Consider the following 15,928-nt stretch of genomic DNA (forward strand, 5'->3'; position numbering starts at 1 on the left):
ATATGTCACTTGATCAGAGCCACTCCATGCCTTCATTCAAGTTCGACATATCAGACATTAAGCCGAGCTGCCTTTTAGCTATGGCAGTTCTGTCCTTGGTTTGAATGCCGTTTTAAGTTCACAACGTTAAGATAAGAGCTGAGCTATGATGGAAGAAGCTCACAGTTTACAGATTAACCAGCATTCCTAAATAATAGCTAAAAATAACAATAAATTGCAATAAAAATGAGTTTTCTTTCCTGTTTTATTCTCCAGGGAAGCCTGAAAATTTCAGTTAGCTTGAGGAACAGCCGCTTCTCCCAAGTAAGCGGAGACAGTTCAAGTGGGCTTTGGGAACTTATGCAATGTTGCCCTTCCGGTGCTATAATTTTCTGCTGGAGAGCCACCCACTGAAGTGAGACGTCGAGGCTGACCAAGGACACCTTGGACAAATTCCTGCCTAGGAATGCTTGAAAATCCCCCGCAGTGGCTGGAATCTGCAGGGAGGACAAAAGGGGGCTGGTAATGCCCACTGAGACTGCTGCCCACAGAATAAGGAGAACTGAAAAATAATTGGAAGGCTACGTTCAGGACATTTAGGTTTAAATTATTAGCTTAATTAGCCAAGAATTGAAAAAGCTAAGTATAAAGTACTGAGGGGTTGTAACAGCCATACTGTGTCAAAACCTCTTAATGCAATTTAAAATTCAATCCAAGAAAATAAAATACTTTTACAAAAAATGATGATGGCAGGCAATTTCTAAAAATACAAATATTTAACAAAAAGTTAAAAAGCAAATCAGATCAAATAGACTGAGATATTTTGTAAAAATATGTTCTACTGTAGATATAACAATACAAAGGGAACCAGACTTCCTGACACCGGCAGGTAAAGGTTTTATTTACAAAGCTGGACTCCCATGAAATGAATTTATTCTCATAATAGGCAGCTGGACTATTTCCTGTCATCTTGCTGGAGTGTTTAAAAAAAAAAAGTTAAAGTTCATATGTTATTTCCACAATATAAAAATAATAAATATCAAAACAAATAATTAAAAGGGGGTAACACAATCATGCAGCAATTTACTCTCCTTCTTCATGTAAAAGGTAGCCTGGGTCTGAATTCTGTGCCATTCCTCCCACAGCCCCAAAGATATGAATGTTAGGCTAAATAGTGAGTCTGAGTTGGTCCTTGTGAAGTCAAGTGTGTAAAGGGGGTCTGTATGAGTGTGTGTGTGTGCTGCCCTGGGATGCCCACCAGTCCTGTTTCCTGCCTAGCGCTCACTGTTGTAGGAATAGGCACCAGCGCCCACAACTCTGAAGTGGATTAACAGGACTTAAGGATGTCATGTTGTAATTATAAGGAGGACACAGAGGAGGGAACTTCAGTGTTATTCACAATTTAGGAAATGAAAATGATAGACAGATGTTAGTGGTACAATATAATCAAGATAGATAGATAGATAGATAGATAGATAGATAGATAGATAGATAGATAGATAGATAGATAGATAGATAGATAGATTCTGTCAGTCTATCTATCTATCTATCTATCTATGATAGATAGATAGATAGATAGATAGATAGATAGATAGATAGATAGATAGATAGATAGATAGATAGATAGATAGATAGATAGATAGATAGAAGCTGGGCCAGCATCACCATTAAGGCAAATAGGGTGCAGATCATAAAGATCATAATGTGGGGAAAAGCCCAGCCATACGGGTTACTACTGAGCAGTCGGATGGCACACTAATAAGCTTGGCCTAGGGCACAAAATAACCTAGCACCGGCACTGGCACTGGATACAAGAACAAGGAGCTGGTGTAATTATACCCTGGGAAAGTACAGAGAGGATGGTGTGACCCCATCAAAGTTGGGTGCAGATGATTTGTTGGCTGCTTGCTCTGCAAAACATATGGCATCACAGGGTGGCAAGAAGCAGAGCCATCAGAGTAGCTGCAAAGGCTACAGAGAGAGCCTCTGGTTGAGGAAGGATGATCAATGGACTAACGTTGATGGGACACAAGTCGAGGCCTGATTAACCCCAACTGGGTTGCCTGGGCAAGGTTGTCTTATGTCGAAAGACCTGAAACACCCAATGTCCCCAGGATATGCATTGCTGAGACAAGCATACTGAGAAAACTCCTTTACACAACATACATTAAATCAGCATTTTATAGAATAATTTAAGATTATTTAACATTTTGCCAAAAATCTTCATCAGAAAAGAACACAAGAATTTTCTAAACATTTTTTATAGTTGGCCAAGAAACAGTGCTAGTTAGTTGCTTGTGGTTCAGTACAACACTTTGCCAAGCTAGATTTGCACCATTTGGCATGACTTCTGATTTCTTTCATTGCTCAATGGTATGTTGCCAGCAATTAAGTGATGATCATTATGTCTATGAGATGGATTCTGCTGTTCTTGCACTTATTAAACATATCATTCAAACATTCACAGGTATAGATTGGAAAATGTCTGTGAACCCCTAGACTGATGACTTCAACAAAAGCTAACTGGAACCAGGAGTTAGCAAACCTGGAATCCATTTAATCAGTGCGTTTATACGCACATACAGTACATAATCAGGTGACTATCCCGGTTAAAGCAAAAACCTGCTTTCTTAATAATCCACCTTTACATGGGCAATTATTCTTCTGGAGTTTTCCTTCACCAAAATGCTCTGACGTCATTAAACTGTGCAAAAAAGAATTAAATGTCACATTGGCCCACATGAATTCAAAAATAAGTACGAGGACTGTGATCATTTTCTTGTGTGTTATAATAATGTTTTGTCTTATTTATTATTATTTATTTATAGGTTTTTGTTACAGGATTGCATGCAGCATACAAAGGCCTGGCATACCGGTATGCTTGCTTCCTGCCTTACACCCAGGGGTGCTGGAATAATAATAACACAAGTATATTTAGACTATGCATTAGGTTACTCCTTAGTTTAAAAAGAACATAACGTACATTACTTTTAATGTATTACCCTAATGCTCTCAAGATTGGGTTGCTAATCATGGCACTGTTCATTCATCTCAGCAACACAAGCTTTATGATTTCTGAAATATTGCAGCAGACTACTTTATCCAGGAGAAATTTGCCTCTAAAAATGTATCTTTGTGGAGGCTTCTACCCGTGGCTACTGATAGTTTGTGACACTAACACATGTGCAGGCTGAGAGTGCAGCAGACATGCACAGACTACAAAATCCTTAACAGTACCCTGGTTAAGGGTTTACGTGGCCACATAATCGGTTATCTGGGGAGAAATCTACCTCTGTTAACCAGGCTTCTTAAAGGCCAATAATCCAGTTTCTCTAACCTCTTACACGGCACATCCTAAATGACACAAGATTGGAGGTCTGGTTTCCAGCTACTTTGACCAATAAAAAAGACTCAAAAATTTTGAATTTGCTATTCACAAGAAGCATTGCTGATGTAAAGCATGCCTTGTTTTTCCTCAGACATTCTTCAATCAAGAATTGTTCATTTTCATAAAGCAGGAAAAGGTTACAAAGTAATTTCAAAGAGTTTAGATATTTATCAGTCCACAGTTAGACAAACTGCGTATAAATGGAGACGACTTAGTATCCAAGAAGTGGTAACTCAAAAGGCACAACACAGAATGCTCAGTAAGGTAAAAAAAAAAAAACCCAGAGTGACAACGAAAGCATTGAAGAAATCATTTTAACAGGTTAACATCTCAGTTCATGAATCTACCGTATACAAAACATTGAACACATAAAGCGTCCATGGCAGGACATCAAGAAGGAAGCCACTGCACTCCAAAAAAATCATTGTTGCATGCCTGAAGTTTGCCAAAGACCATTCTGACACTTCACAAGTCCACTGGGAAAACGTTTTGTGGACTAATAAAACTAAGGTTGAATTGTTCAGGTAAAATATGCAGTAGTATGTATGGTGTAAATAGGGTGCCACATACCCACATGAAAATATCATCCCTAGGGAGAATCATGATTTGGGGCTGCTTGGCTGCCTTGGGGCCTGGACAGTTTGCTATTATTGAAGGGAAAATGAGTTCCCATGATTATTAAGGTATTCCACAGGATAATGTCAGGGTGACTGTCCACCCGGTGAAGTTCAGTAGAAGTTGGGTGCATCAGGCCAATGACCCTAAACATCAAGGTAAATCTACTACAGAATGGTTTCAAAATAAAAGAAAATCTGCCTTTTGGAGTGGTCCAGTAAGAGCCGAGACCTTAACCTAATGGAAATGCTGTGGAATGACCTCGAGAGAGCCATCTACACCAAACATCTCAAGAATATGGGTGAGTGAATCAACTCTGTTAGGAAGAATAGTTCAAAATTCCCCCTGAATGTGTGTGGGTCTGATCTGTGTCTACTGAATAAATACAAAATACTAAATCCAAAGAGGACTGTTCCACTTATGTTAGGTAGATTGCCCAGAGGAGACTGGGCAGTCTAATGGTCTGGAATCCCTACAGATTTCATTTTTTTTCTCCAGCCGTCTGGAGTTTTTTGTTTTTCTGTCCACCCTGGCCATCGGACCTTACTTATTCTATGTTAATTAATGTTGACTTATTTTTATTTTTTACTGTGTCTTCTATTTTTCTATTCTTCATTTTGTAAAGCACTTTGAGCTACATTTTTTTTGTATGAAAATGTGCTATATAAATAAATGTTGTTGTCGTTGTTGTTGTTACTGGAAGTGCTTCTTTGAGGTCATTACTGCCAATGGAGGTTTGACCAACTTTCAAATCCAAGAGTTCACTTATTTTTTATACAGCATACAGTGAATGTTTGATTGGTGTGTTCAGTAAAGACATGAAGATTATAATTGTGTGTGACATTAGCTTAAGCATATTGTCTGTGCTTGGGACTGAGATCACATTTTATGACCGATTAATGCTGAAAACCAGGTCATTTCAAAAGGTTCACATACTTTTTCTTGTCACTGTACATGGATATAAAAATCTCTCATGATGTGAGTGTCTACAGAAATTTGTGGAACAGCTGCTTTCAAGATTATTCACTCACAGGTTATTTTTTCATCCTGAATTTATAATATCTTAACTAAGTGGTCTCTTTCTTTGTAAATAATATATAAAAAGAGGAGAACAGACATACTTGCTAAGCACCATTAACAAATTGCCAGTCATGTCTGTGCCAATTACCTACTTCTAAAAAAATGTAGTAGTGTCAATATGTAACAGTTACACTGGGTACCAAATATGCTTTGCTCCTAAATTGTATTTTCTTCTCTAGTTGGGCATCTTTGAAGAGACTTCTGGATGGACACAAAGGTTTAGAAATGAGCTCAGGAACTGCCATATGTTAAAGGTAAGAAATGATCCCAGCATCAACTGAGAAAATTTAACGGAAGGCCTGACACTGTGTCTCCCACCGGCACTAGGGAGGCTCTGTCAACAGTGGCACAGCAGTTATCCGTGTCTGAACCTTGTGTATACAGGATCCCCATGCTTTTTACTTCAGAAACACAATCATAGTACACAAGGCATGAATGTAGAATTGAACATTTGTGTTCCTTGCTCTGATTAAGAGATGGCCAGGTCTGGGATTTCAATGTGTCCTCAGCCACACTGATGTCTAATAATGATCTGAACAATTACTTATCACACCAACACCCCCACACTCACTGTATATGTCTATACACTGAGGGACAAAACCAGAGCTCCCTGGGAGAACACGCAAACTCCACAGACAGAACTGAATCAGATGCTAACATTAACCAAGCACCACATAACCATCAATAACTGTTTGGTTTTACACAATGTCTTGTGGTATTATTTTAATCATTTAACATCTATCAAAGAACCCAAAAAACAGAGGAATGGCGCCTACTGTATTGAGAATGTTCAGATATTCACAAAACACTACACTTTACAGTGGACTGTGGGTGAATGTTCCATAGATTCCCATTTTTAAAAATTTGAAGTAATTTGATATTAAAAAAAATTATATATATATACTGTATATATATTATATATATACTGGATATATATATTTTTTTCCAAATGTTATTTAATCATATTACAACCAAAAGCTTTTCATTCTGCCTTGGGTCTTCATGGCTGACTCGCCCATTGGCCTGGCTGGCTCTGTTCAGAGTTGGTTTAACAGCCTAATGATGGCCGAGCACTGAACTATCCTCTTGAGAAAATCAAAGAAAAATAAGATTTGTGAAATGTATTTTTGCTCAATTTGTAGTGACAAGTCAAGTAAAATTACACCTTTTATTGGCTAACTAAGAAGATTACAATATGCAAGCTTTTGAGGCAACTCAGGCCCCTTCTTCAGGCAATGGTAGTACTGCTGCCTCACAGTAAGGAGATCATGGGTTCACATCCCAGGTTCTCCCTGCATGGAGCATAAAGTGGTTTGAGTAGTGAGAAAAGTGCTATATAAATGTAAAGAATTACTACTATTATTTCACAGGGCTGCAGTCCTCCCAGCCATATGTTACAGCTAAGATATCCACCAGCTCCGTGCAACCCTGACCAGGAAAAGTGACGGAAGATGTCAAATTTATTTCTAACACACCTGGTGTATTCACACGACCCGTATGGAAAGGAGACAGACAGAAATGCATTATTTCAGATTGTTGATTAGTCAGTGAGTCATTTTACAACCCGCTATATCCTAACTACAGGGTCACGTGGGTCTGCTGGAGCCAGTCCAAGTCAGTACAGGGTGCAAGGCAGGAACAAATCCTGGGCAGGGTGCCAGCCCACCGCAGGGCACACACACACACACACCAAGCACAAACTAGGGACAATTTAGGATCGCCAATGCACCTAACCTGCATGTCTTTGGACTGTGGGAGGAAACCCACGAGGTCACGGGGAGAACATGCAAACTCCATGCAGGGAGGACCCAGGATGCAAACCCAGGTCTCCTAACTGCGAGGCAGCAGCGCTACCACTGCGCCACCGTGCCACTCAAATTGTTGATTACCCTTTAATTAACTACCTCTGTAGCAGATTCATAATGTATTGAGACCCTTTCACTTCCTGCACACTTTATTGTGTTGTAGGTTTAATTTTAAAACGATCAATGTGCCATTTTGCCCATCAGTGTACACGCAATAACCCATAATAACAAACTGAAAAGATGTTTTCATAAATGTTTGCAAATTTAATAAAAATCAAAAACTGAAATCTCTCATTCATATAAGTGTTCAGCCCTTTCGATCTGACACTCCAACTTGTGCTCAGGTGCCTCCCGTCTGCTTTAGTTGTCCGTGAGATGTGTTTAGACTGTGGCAAACTGAATTAATCGGACTTTAGAAAGGCACTCACCTGTATATAAGGTTCCATAATTCACAGTGCATGTCAGGATAAACCAAGCCATGAATTTCAAGGAATTCTCTGTAGGTCTCCACAATGAAAATACAATGATGCAAAGATCAGGGCAAGGGTATGAAACCATTTCTAAAGCTTTGAGAATTTCCAGGAGCTCAACAGCCTAAATATTGTGAAATGGAAGAAGTCTGGAATCACCAGAACTCTTCCTAGAATTGGCTCTTCAACCAAACTGAGTAACCATGCAAGAAGGACCTTGGTCAGGGATGGGACAAAGAACCTAATGGTTGCTCTAAAAGAGCTCCAGAGGTTCTCTGCTGAGATAGGAAGACCTGTCAGAAGGCCAACCACCTCAGCAGCTCTCCATCAATTGGGTGTTTATGGTAGAATGGCTAGACAGCAGTCACTCTTGAAAAGTGGTATATGGCAGTTTAAAAGACTCTAAGAGCATGAGGGAAAAGATTATCTGGTCTGACGAGACAACAATCATACTCTTTGGGCAGAACTCTAAACATTATGTCTGGTGAAGACCAGACGCTTCTCATCACCTGCCTAATACCATCACTGTGGTGAAACATGGTGGTAGCCTTATCATGTTATAGGGGTGCTTATTAGCGAAACGGAGATTAGCCAGAATTGTGGAAATGATGAAAGCAGCCAAATACAGAAAGATCCTTGAAGAAAACCTGCTCCTGAGTGCATGTGAACTCAGACTGGGGCAACAGATCACAAGGTTGGAGGGGCTTCTGGGCAAATCTTTGACTGTCTTTGAGTGGCCAGGCAAAAACCCAGACTTATACCCCACAGAACATCCGTGGAGAGACCTGAAGATGACAGTTTAAAGACACTTCCTGTCAAATCTAATGGGAGCTTGAGAGGATCTGCCAGGAGGAATGGAATAAACTCTTCACATCCTGGTGTGTAAAGCTTGTAGAGACTTCCCCTAAGAAGAATCAAAGCTGTAATTGCTTTCAAAGTGGCTTCTACAAAGTACTGAGTTAAAGGACTGAATACATATATGAATGAGAGATTTCAGTTTTTGATTTCTTATTAATTTGCAAATCTTTTTGAAAACATATTTTCTTTGCCATTATGGGTCATTGAGTGTCGATTGATGGGACACAGTAGCAATTTTTGTCATTGAAAAAAATTATTTTTAAACTTGGAACACAATAAAATGTGCAGAAAGTGAAGGGGTCTGAATACTTTCTTTCAAGAAAAAGACAAAAATCATCCCAAGAAGGAAGACCAGCCCATTGCTGAGCATGCTACCTCAGATTGGGTCAATTTAGTGTCAATCATTCTTGCCTTTGGGATTTGTAAGGAAGTCAGAGAACCTGGGAAAACTTAAAGGACAGCAACTGGACTGGAAATCCCTCTGCAGCTGCTCTAACCACCCAGCTATGTTATACGACTCCTTCTATGCGCTGACCACTAATCTCTTAAAAGCCTTGTTTACTTTACAGCCATTTTCTCTTTTATCGTGTACTGTTTACAGTAGCTTATCATTACAAACACTGAAAATATGTTCTGCTGTTATTCTTTAGAATGCCAGAGTGATGGAAATGTTAGCTGCCTCTCAGCTCCAGCAGCCCGAATTTAAAAATCTGAAATGCAGCCCTGGGTCCAAGGCAGAAACAAGCCGTGGATGGGATGCCAGCCCAGTGGAGGTCACACTGAGCCCCTCACACTGCCTTATTGCACATTTCTGAAATGTGGGAGTAAACCAAAGTAACCGGAGAAAACTTACAAAAACAAAGCAGCAAAGACCTAGGGAGGAATTGTACTTTGCAACTGCCACCACGCCACCATGTTAGAATTTTCCAAAGTTTAAAATCTCCTAGACTATTGTAGGAATGTGTTAAACAGGCAGAGAGTAAGCTGTTTTTGATCAAAACAACTCTGTGAAGAAACACTTCCGTCATTGTGAAAAATGCAATACACGACTCAGTTTAGTCCGAATGCAGACACTCAAGCTGCAACATTCACATAATTAAATAATTAATTCCATATACAGATAATCTGACAGGCTAAAATCCCAGTCAGAACCAGAATGTGCTAGAAGAAATCTGTTTCTCACTACAGACTGACTTCCTGTTACGAGCTGCTAGATGTTCGAAGATTTATATGTGTTTGTCAGCATGAATGATCCAACTGGTACATAAGAAAATTGTTAAAAACTCATTTTTTTCCCCTAAAGTTCTCTCTAAAACTAGTTCAGAGTAGTAGCCTATCTCAGTTTTTTTGGGGAGAACCAACCATGGATGATATAGATATGTCAGTTCATCTCAGGGCACATTTACTCACATCAGGCCGACAGTCAATTAACATAACACGCGTATGTTTGGGATGTGTCAGAAACTCACAATACACACAGAGACAGACAGAGAGAGAGAGCGCACACGGAGACAGGGAGAAGGTACAAAATCCACACAAACCTAAGGCTGCAAGGCCGCGCTGCTAAGCACTGCACTTCCATAGCACCCTTCATCGGAAAAAAAATGCAGACAAATATTTTATCGCCTTCTTTCATCTGCCGTGTTTTGTTTCACCAATATCAGGAATCCAAAATAAAATTCAAGTGAAAAGTCTTCTCGAGCATATCAGTGCAGACATGTTTTGTGTGCACAAGCTCATCTCAATACCTCGCCACAAACAGACGGCAAGTCTGGAAGTGGGGCAAAGGCTCACTGCTGGATAACACATTTTGGCCGAAGTGGTCATTTTTGGTGATTGGGAGACTAGTATCATGTTTTGCATTTAGGGCAAGTGGCAAAACGCACAGTAAAAACAACAAGACAACTTTGTTTAGTCTGCCTTATGAAGACAGCTAGGGGCTTTTGTTTAATTTGCTTTGTGTTCTTTATCCAATTTACTCTTCGACGTCTGGCTGAGAGTGTGTCTAAGCAATAGACCCAAGGAAAGTAAAATAAAACAAATTCTGAGCTTAGTTGTTGTGCAGTGTTATCTGGTGGCAGCATGTAATAACCAATCAACCTAATGCCTACGTCCAATAAATAATGCAGAGCTTTTTATATTTACATACATATTATTTGCTGAAAAATTAATCAGGAATTAGAAAAAAACTGTGTAAATTGTTCAGGCTCTATCATGGATGTTTCATGTAGGAGAACTCAAAAGTTTTTGCCCATTAATATGACAATATCCTCTTTTCCCCTCACAGTGGCAGAAAGTTATGAAGAAGGCATGATGGTTGATCTCTGGAAGGTCTTATGGCAGAATAAACTAAAGCAGCAATTTCGCAAATGGTCCAGTGCTGACATGGATAAAATGTGGGTAGGCATGGCTTCTCTGCCACAAGAAGAGGGCATACAAGATGTTGGCAGCTCTGAGTGAAGCCTTGACAGGGTTCAGTTCAAGACCTGGAGTTTGGCTGTGGTGTTTTACACGGTGGTGACCGAAGTAATACGCAGAGCCTCGTGAGTAAGGAGTCTTGTCAGCCTTACAGAGCTCCAGGGTCCGGCTTAGAGTCTAAGACATGTCACTGTCTGGGTGGTGTCTGTAGGTTATCCCTGTGCACTTGTGGGCTTTTTCATGGTACACCAGATGACTTCAAATTGTACTAACATGAATAAGTGGGCCCTGTACCAGAGCCCTGTTCAATGTGGTTTCTTTCTAGAATGGACTTTGTGATCCTTTATTCGAAAAATTACAAGGGGGATATGTTTCCTGAAGAGGCATTAGCTCTCTTGAAAATGTGTTCTTTTAAAATTGTGGCATATTAAATAATTAAACAATATCAGAATATACCAGAAAAGGCGATATCCCTCCCATCGTGATTACGGCGGTACAAGAATCACATGAGAAAAAATATCTTTTAGCTTATATTTACTGACAGTTAACGTGGTTACAGACGGAGAGGCGCATGGACAGACTTAATCCAGGTGGGTAATCTGGATTAACACAGTCAGCCATTTTCTCGTCACCACGCTGGGAGGTTTTTCTTCGAGCTTTGTCGATTCCGCCTCTAAGGGTCTGGCTGTTGTCCAAGCCTTTATAATGTCTTGCTTCACTTGCTGGTCTTCTCTGTCTCCAAACAAGGGCTGAATTCCTCCCCCACAAAATACAGAAATATCATAGTGCTTACATGCTGGTTCTCATTCTCCCAATAAGGAAAGAAGATTTGTGCTGATAGAGGACAGAAATACCCTAACCTGTGTTTAAGATGACTATACAAGCCTCCAGTTGTCTTTGGCTATCTAATCCAATGCTTGGCTAGCAATTCTAACTGTTGAGCCCTGTGTGCCAAATTTAACATGCACATGTGAATAAAACTCATAATAGTATTGTCCAGATACAGTGACATAAAGAAAAATGTAGTATTACAGGATATTCAGTACCTATTAAAAGTATTTACTTTCTTAGATGTTTTCACATTTTTTTTATCATACAACATTGAAACACAGTGGATTTAATTTGCCGTTTTTGACACTGATCAAAAAGAAAAATAAAAAGAGGTGACTGAAAAGCACAAGTCAGGGGGATGGAGACAAAAAATGTCTAACTTGCTGAACAGTCTTTGTAGCCCAGATAAGAAATGGAAAGAGCGTGGAAGAACTATAAATCTGCCTGAACAGGCTGTCCACAAAAACTGAGTGATCGTGAATGAAGAAGACTAGTGAGGGAGGCCAGCAAGGGACCTATAAGACCTTTGAAGGCGTTACTGTGCAAGCTGGGATTGAAGAGACATTGTGCATACAATAACTGCTGCTCCAGTTGCAGCTTTCTGGGAAAGTACCAAAATGAAAAAACATGCTTAACATCTCAGCTAGAGTTTGACAGAAGGCACATGGGAGACTTTGGGGTCAGTTGGGAGAAGATTCTATGGTCTGATAGACCAAAATTGAGCTTTTTGGCAGTCAGATGAAACGCCTTATTTAAACACTGCACATTATCAAAAACACACCACTTCAGCGTGAAGCATGGTAATGGCAGCTGTGGGGATGTTTCTCTGCAGCAGGCCCTGGAAGACTCGTGAGCATAAAATAAATGTAGTAAAATACAGGAAAATGTGGGAAGAAAACCTGATAGAGTCTGCAAGAAACCTGCACCTTTGGAGACAACAACAACGCTACAGAGGAATGGCTTCAAAACAGCAATGTTAATGTCCAGAAGTGGCCGAGTCAGAGTCCGGATCTCAGTCCAAGTTGGAATGTGTGGCTGAACCTGTGGAAGGCTCCATGTAATGTGACAAAGCTTGAGAAGATTTGCAAAGACGAATACGGAAAAATGAAGTGTGCAGATGTACAAAGCTGATCGAGAGAGATCTCAAGGCCTTCATGGCTGGCCAAGTGGCATCTACTAAATAGTGACGTGGAGAGGGTGAAACTTCTGTGATCAATTAGTTTGTGTTTTATATTAGCAGTTATTTTAGACCACTTTGCAGAGATCTGTTTTCACTTTGACATTAAGGTGTTGTATAACAATACAACGTGAAAACTTCCAAGGGGGTGAATACATTTTACAGACTCTGTATAACATGCACACGTAAGCACACAGTGGCCATAACACTTTTACACCTTTGAATGTTTATTACACTATAACACTGAATCAAGATATTTCTTCAGATTTTTTTCACAACAGTCATCACAAATATACTCCATAAAGTCAAATACAAGATTCTAGAGAGCCTTGCCAAGTAACGGGATCATGAAATGTTTATACAACCGATATTCTCGCTTGCTTGTGCTAACCAACATGCAACACATCACCCCTATCCAGCACCATTTTTAGTGAGTGTAACATTCGTACCTTCAAAATTCTGTCTCCTTTACCTGAAAAATCACAACATAGTTTATAACACTGTTTACCATTATAAGACGTTCATTTTGCAGATTTTGGCAAATTATAACAGTTTAAAAGTATATACACTCATTGACTATCTACACAATGTCACATTTGTTCTGTGTATAATCATACTACATTCTATGTGAATGATAAATAAATACAAAAAATATTACATTTCATAAGTATTCAAGCACTATTTGATATCTGAGAAGCAGCTATAACAGAAATTTCAACCTCAGCTCAAGTGTTAGCTCACTTCCATCTTGGACCAAATTTTATTTTTTTTTGCATTTCTCATGAGTTGTGTTTTCTGTGGATGGCATGGTGGCGCAGTGGTTAACGCTGCTGCCTCGCAGTTAGGAGACCTGGGTTCACCTCCCGGGTACTTGCTGCGTGGAGTTTGCATGTTCTCCCCGTGTCTGCGTGGGTTTCCTCCCAAAGTCCAAAGACATGCAGGTTAGGTGCACTGGCGATCCTAAATTGTCCCTAGTGTGTGCTTGTTGTGAGTGTGTGTGTGTTTGTGTGTGTGCACGCCCTGGGGTGGGCTGGTGCCCTGCCTGGGGTTTGTTTCCTGCTTTGCTCCCTGGGTTTGGATCCAGCAGACCCCCGTGACCCTGTAGTTAGGATATAGCAGGTTGGATAATAGATGGATGTGTTTTCTGTGACTTCATTCCAGATTTGATCAGGGTATTTTTTTGACTTGAATATGACATTTTTGTTAAGCCACTTAGCCAAAACAGGGTCTTAGGGGTCTGCTGGAGCCTATCCCAGCTAGCACAGGGCACAAGGTAGGAAAAAACTCTGGATAGGGCACCAGTCCATCACAGAGCAAACGCACACGCACACACACTAGGGCCAATTCGGGATTGCCTGTTCACCTAACCTGCATGTCTTTGGAGGGTGGGAGGAAACCCATACAGACACAGGGAGAACGTGCAGACTCCAAACAGGGAGGACCTGGGAAGTGAACCCAGGTCTCCTTACTGCAAGGCAACAATGCTACCACTGTGCCACCCTGCTGCCTCTTGTTATAAGGTATATTAACCAAATGTTGATATTCTCAGCGTCTTACAAACACAGCCAGAATTTTTTTTTGAATAAAATTTCACTGCTCATAGATTTTGTGAAAACAGAATTAGATTAAGTGGTTTGGGATCTCATCTTAAGTGCCTTATAATATTCATGTAGTCATCCTTTTCCTGACTTGCTTATGTAGTTAAAGGTTACATGGGGCTAAGGCTATAAATATAAAGTGTATTTAGAAAGATCTTCAAAATCAAGACATAAACAGATAGATATACTTATAAACTACATTTATATTCATAGACATAGTGTAAATATGAAATATTTAAACATTATGATTAATGATGTGATATAGTTAATATAGTTATTAAATCAACCACATGATTTTCATATATAAAAAGGAATAGTTTAGCACTCTACAAAAAATAAGTGGATGTTATGATGAATCATGAACAAACAGCAGTCAGACCTTCTGGAGAATGCTGAGATATACTGCATCTCCTGAAAAGCACGTGGATTTCAGGATTCAGTTCCTGTCCTCACGCTAGAAAAAAGACATCGATGCATCCAGCTGATCAGCTGAGTGTCTGCGGTCAAAACAGAGAGGCTGCCATTCTGATCCCATAGAGGCTGTCTGCCTCTGTAGTAATGAAAGCTGTCTCAGATTATTCAAGAATACTTCTTCACTGTCATGACTGGACCACCATTTTTGGGCAGTGCTGTAGACTCTAAACTACAACCAATAAACAAGAACAGTTCAGAGTGTGAGTACCGACTCCAGCTTTAGAGGAATAAGGAAGTCTCCATCACTCACCTTCAGTGGGACATCACCAGGTACTGCCCACTGCTATGGGGTATAGGTATAGACAGAGTGCCTACATCTTTCAAATGATGACATTATAAATGAACCTCAAACTAAGAACAGAAAACTTTATGAAATATAAACTTATAGATCTAGATAGATAGATAGATAGATAGATAGATAGATAGATAGATAGATAGATAGATAGATAGATAGATAGATATGAAAGGTATTAACATAATAATTTGGTTACACTTTTTTATGCACTTATACAGAATACAAACACACACACACACATGGGTTCCTAACTGAAGAAAGAGCCGGCAAGAAAAAGACAGAAAGTTGTTGTTAAATGGAAGCAGACGAGTTGCACCCGTTGGTAGTCGCAGATACAGGCAACTATTCAGGAAAGATCAGAAAGGGGAAATCCAGCAAGTGTTTATTGTTTTCTTTAGTGTAAGCTTTCTTCCTTTATTAGCTCTTGCTTTGTGTGAAAATAAAAGCTTTTACATTTTGTGGTCTGGAGCTATTTGTTTCAGGTCTGGGGTCATGCCAAGTGCCACCACCATTTCAAATGCCCATGCCAGAGTTTAAAAAAAGGCCAATTGAATTCATGTCTGAATTAGAATCTTAATACAATTCAAGAGACAGAATCTGTACAGTCCGGAATGAAGGAAAAGAGGAGGCCTCCCGGAGGTCTGAAACATGTAAACATGATGTTTTCCTTCAGGAGACAGAGAGACACAATCAGGAGAAATGGGATGAAGCTGGGGAGTGTAGATTAACATTAAAAGAAAGCAGACATACTGTAGTTGTATTTATGTCCAGGGAATTCTTCCAATGAAATATGCTGATGGGACATGTTGCAGAAGGCAAGATCAACATTTGGACTTTTTTATGTTCAACTTAGAAGACATTAAATGTAAGGGATTCTGTTTCTCCTAGCTAACCTTCAAGAAGTTGTTCAGGCAAACCTTTATGGACTGAATGATCTTCT

At 39.8% G+C, this 15,928-nt stretch overlaps 1 long non-coding RNA gene across 1 annotated transcript in view; it reads right to left on the reverse strand.

Annotated features, from left to right (window-relative positions):
* Positions 1–221: 221 nt before the first annotated feature.
* The window catches only part of LOC120537472, a 44,801-nt gene continuing 29,094 nt past the window's right edge, over positions 222–15,928 (reverse strand). The window contains exon 4 of the long non-coding RNA XR_005635330.1: positions 222–541. This is a non-coding gene — a long non-coding RNA (uncharacterized LOC120537472). The remainder of the gene's footprint in view (positions 542–15,928) is intronic.

This window comes from Polypterus senegalus, chromosome 10 (genome assembly GCF_016835505.1).
Source record: "Polypterus senegalus isolate Bchr_013 chromosome 10, ASM1683550v1, whole genome shotgun sequence".
NCBI classification, from domain to species: domain Eukaryota; kingdom Metazoa; phylum Chordata; class Cladistia; order Polypteriformes; family Polypteridae; genus Polypterus; species Polypterus senegalus.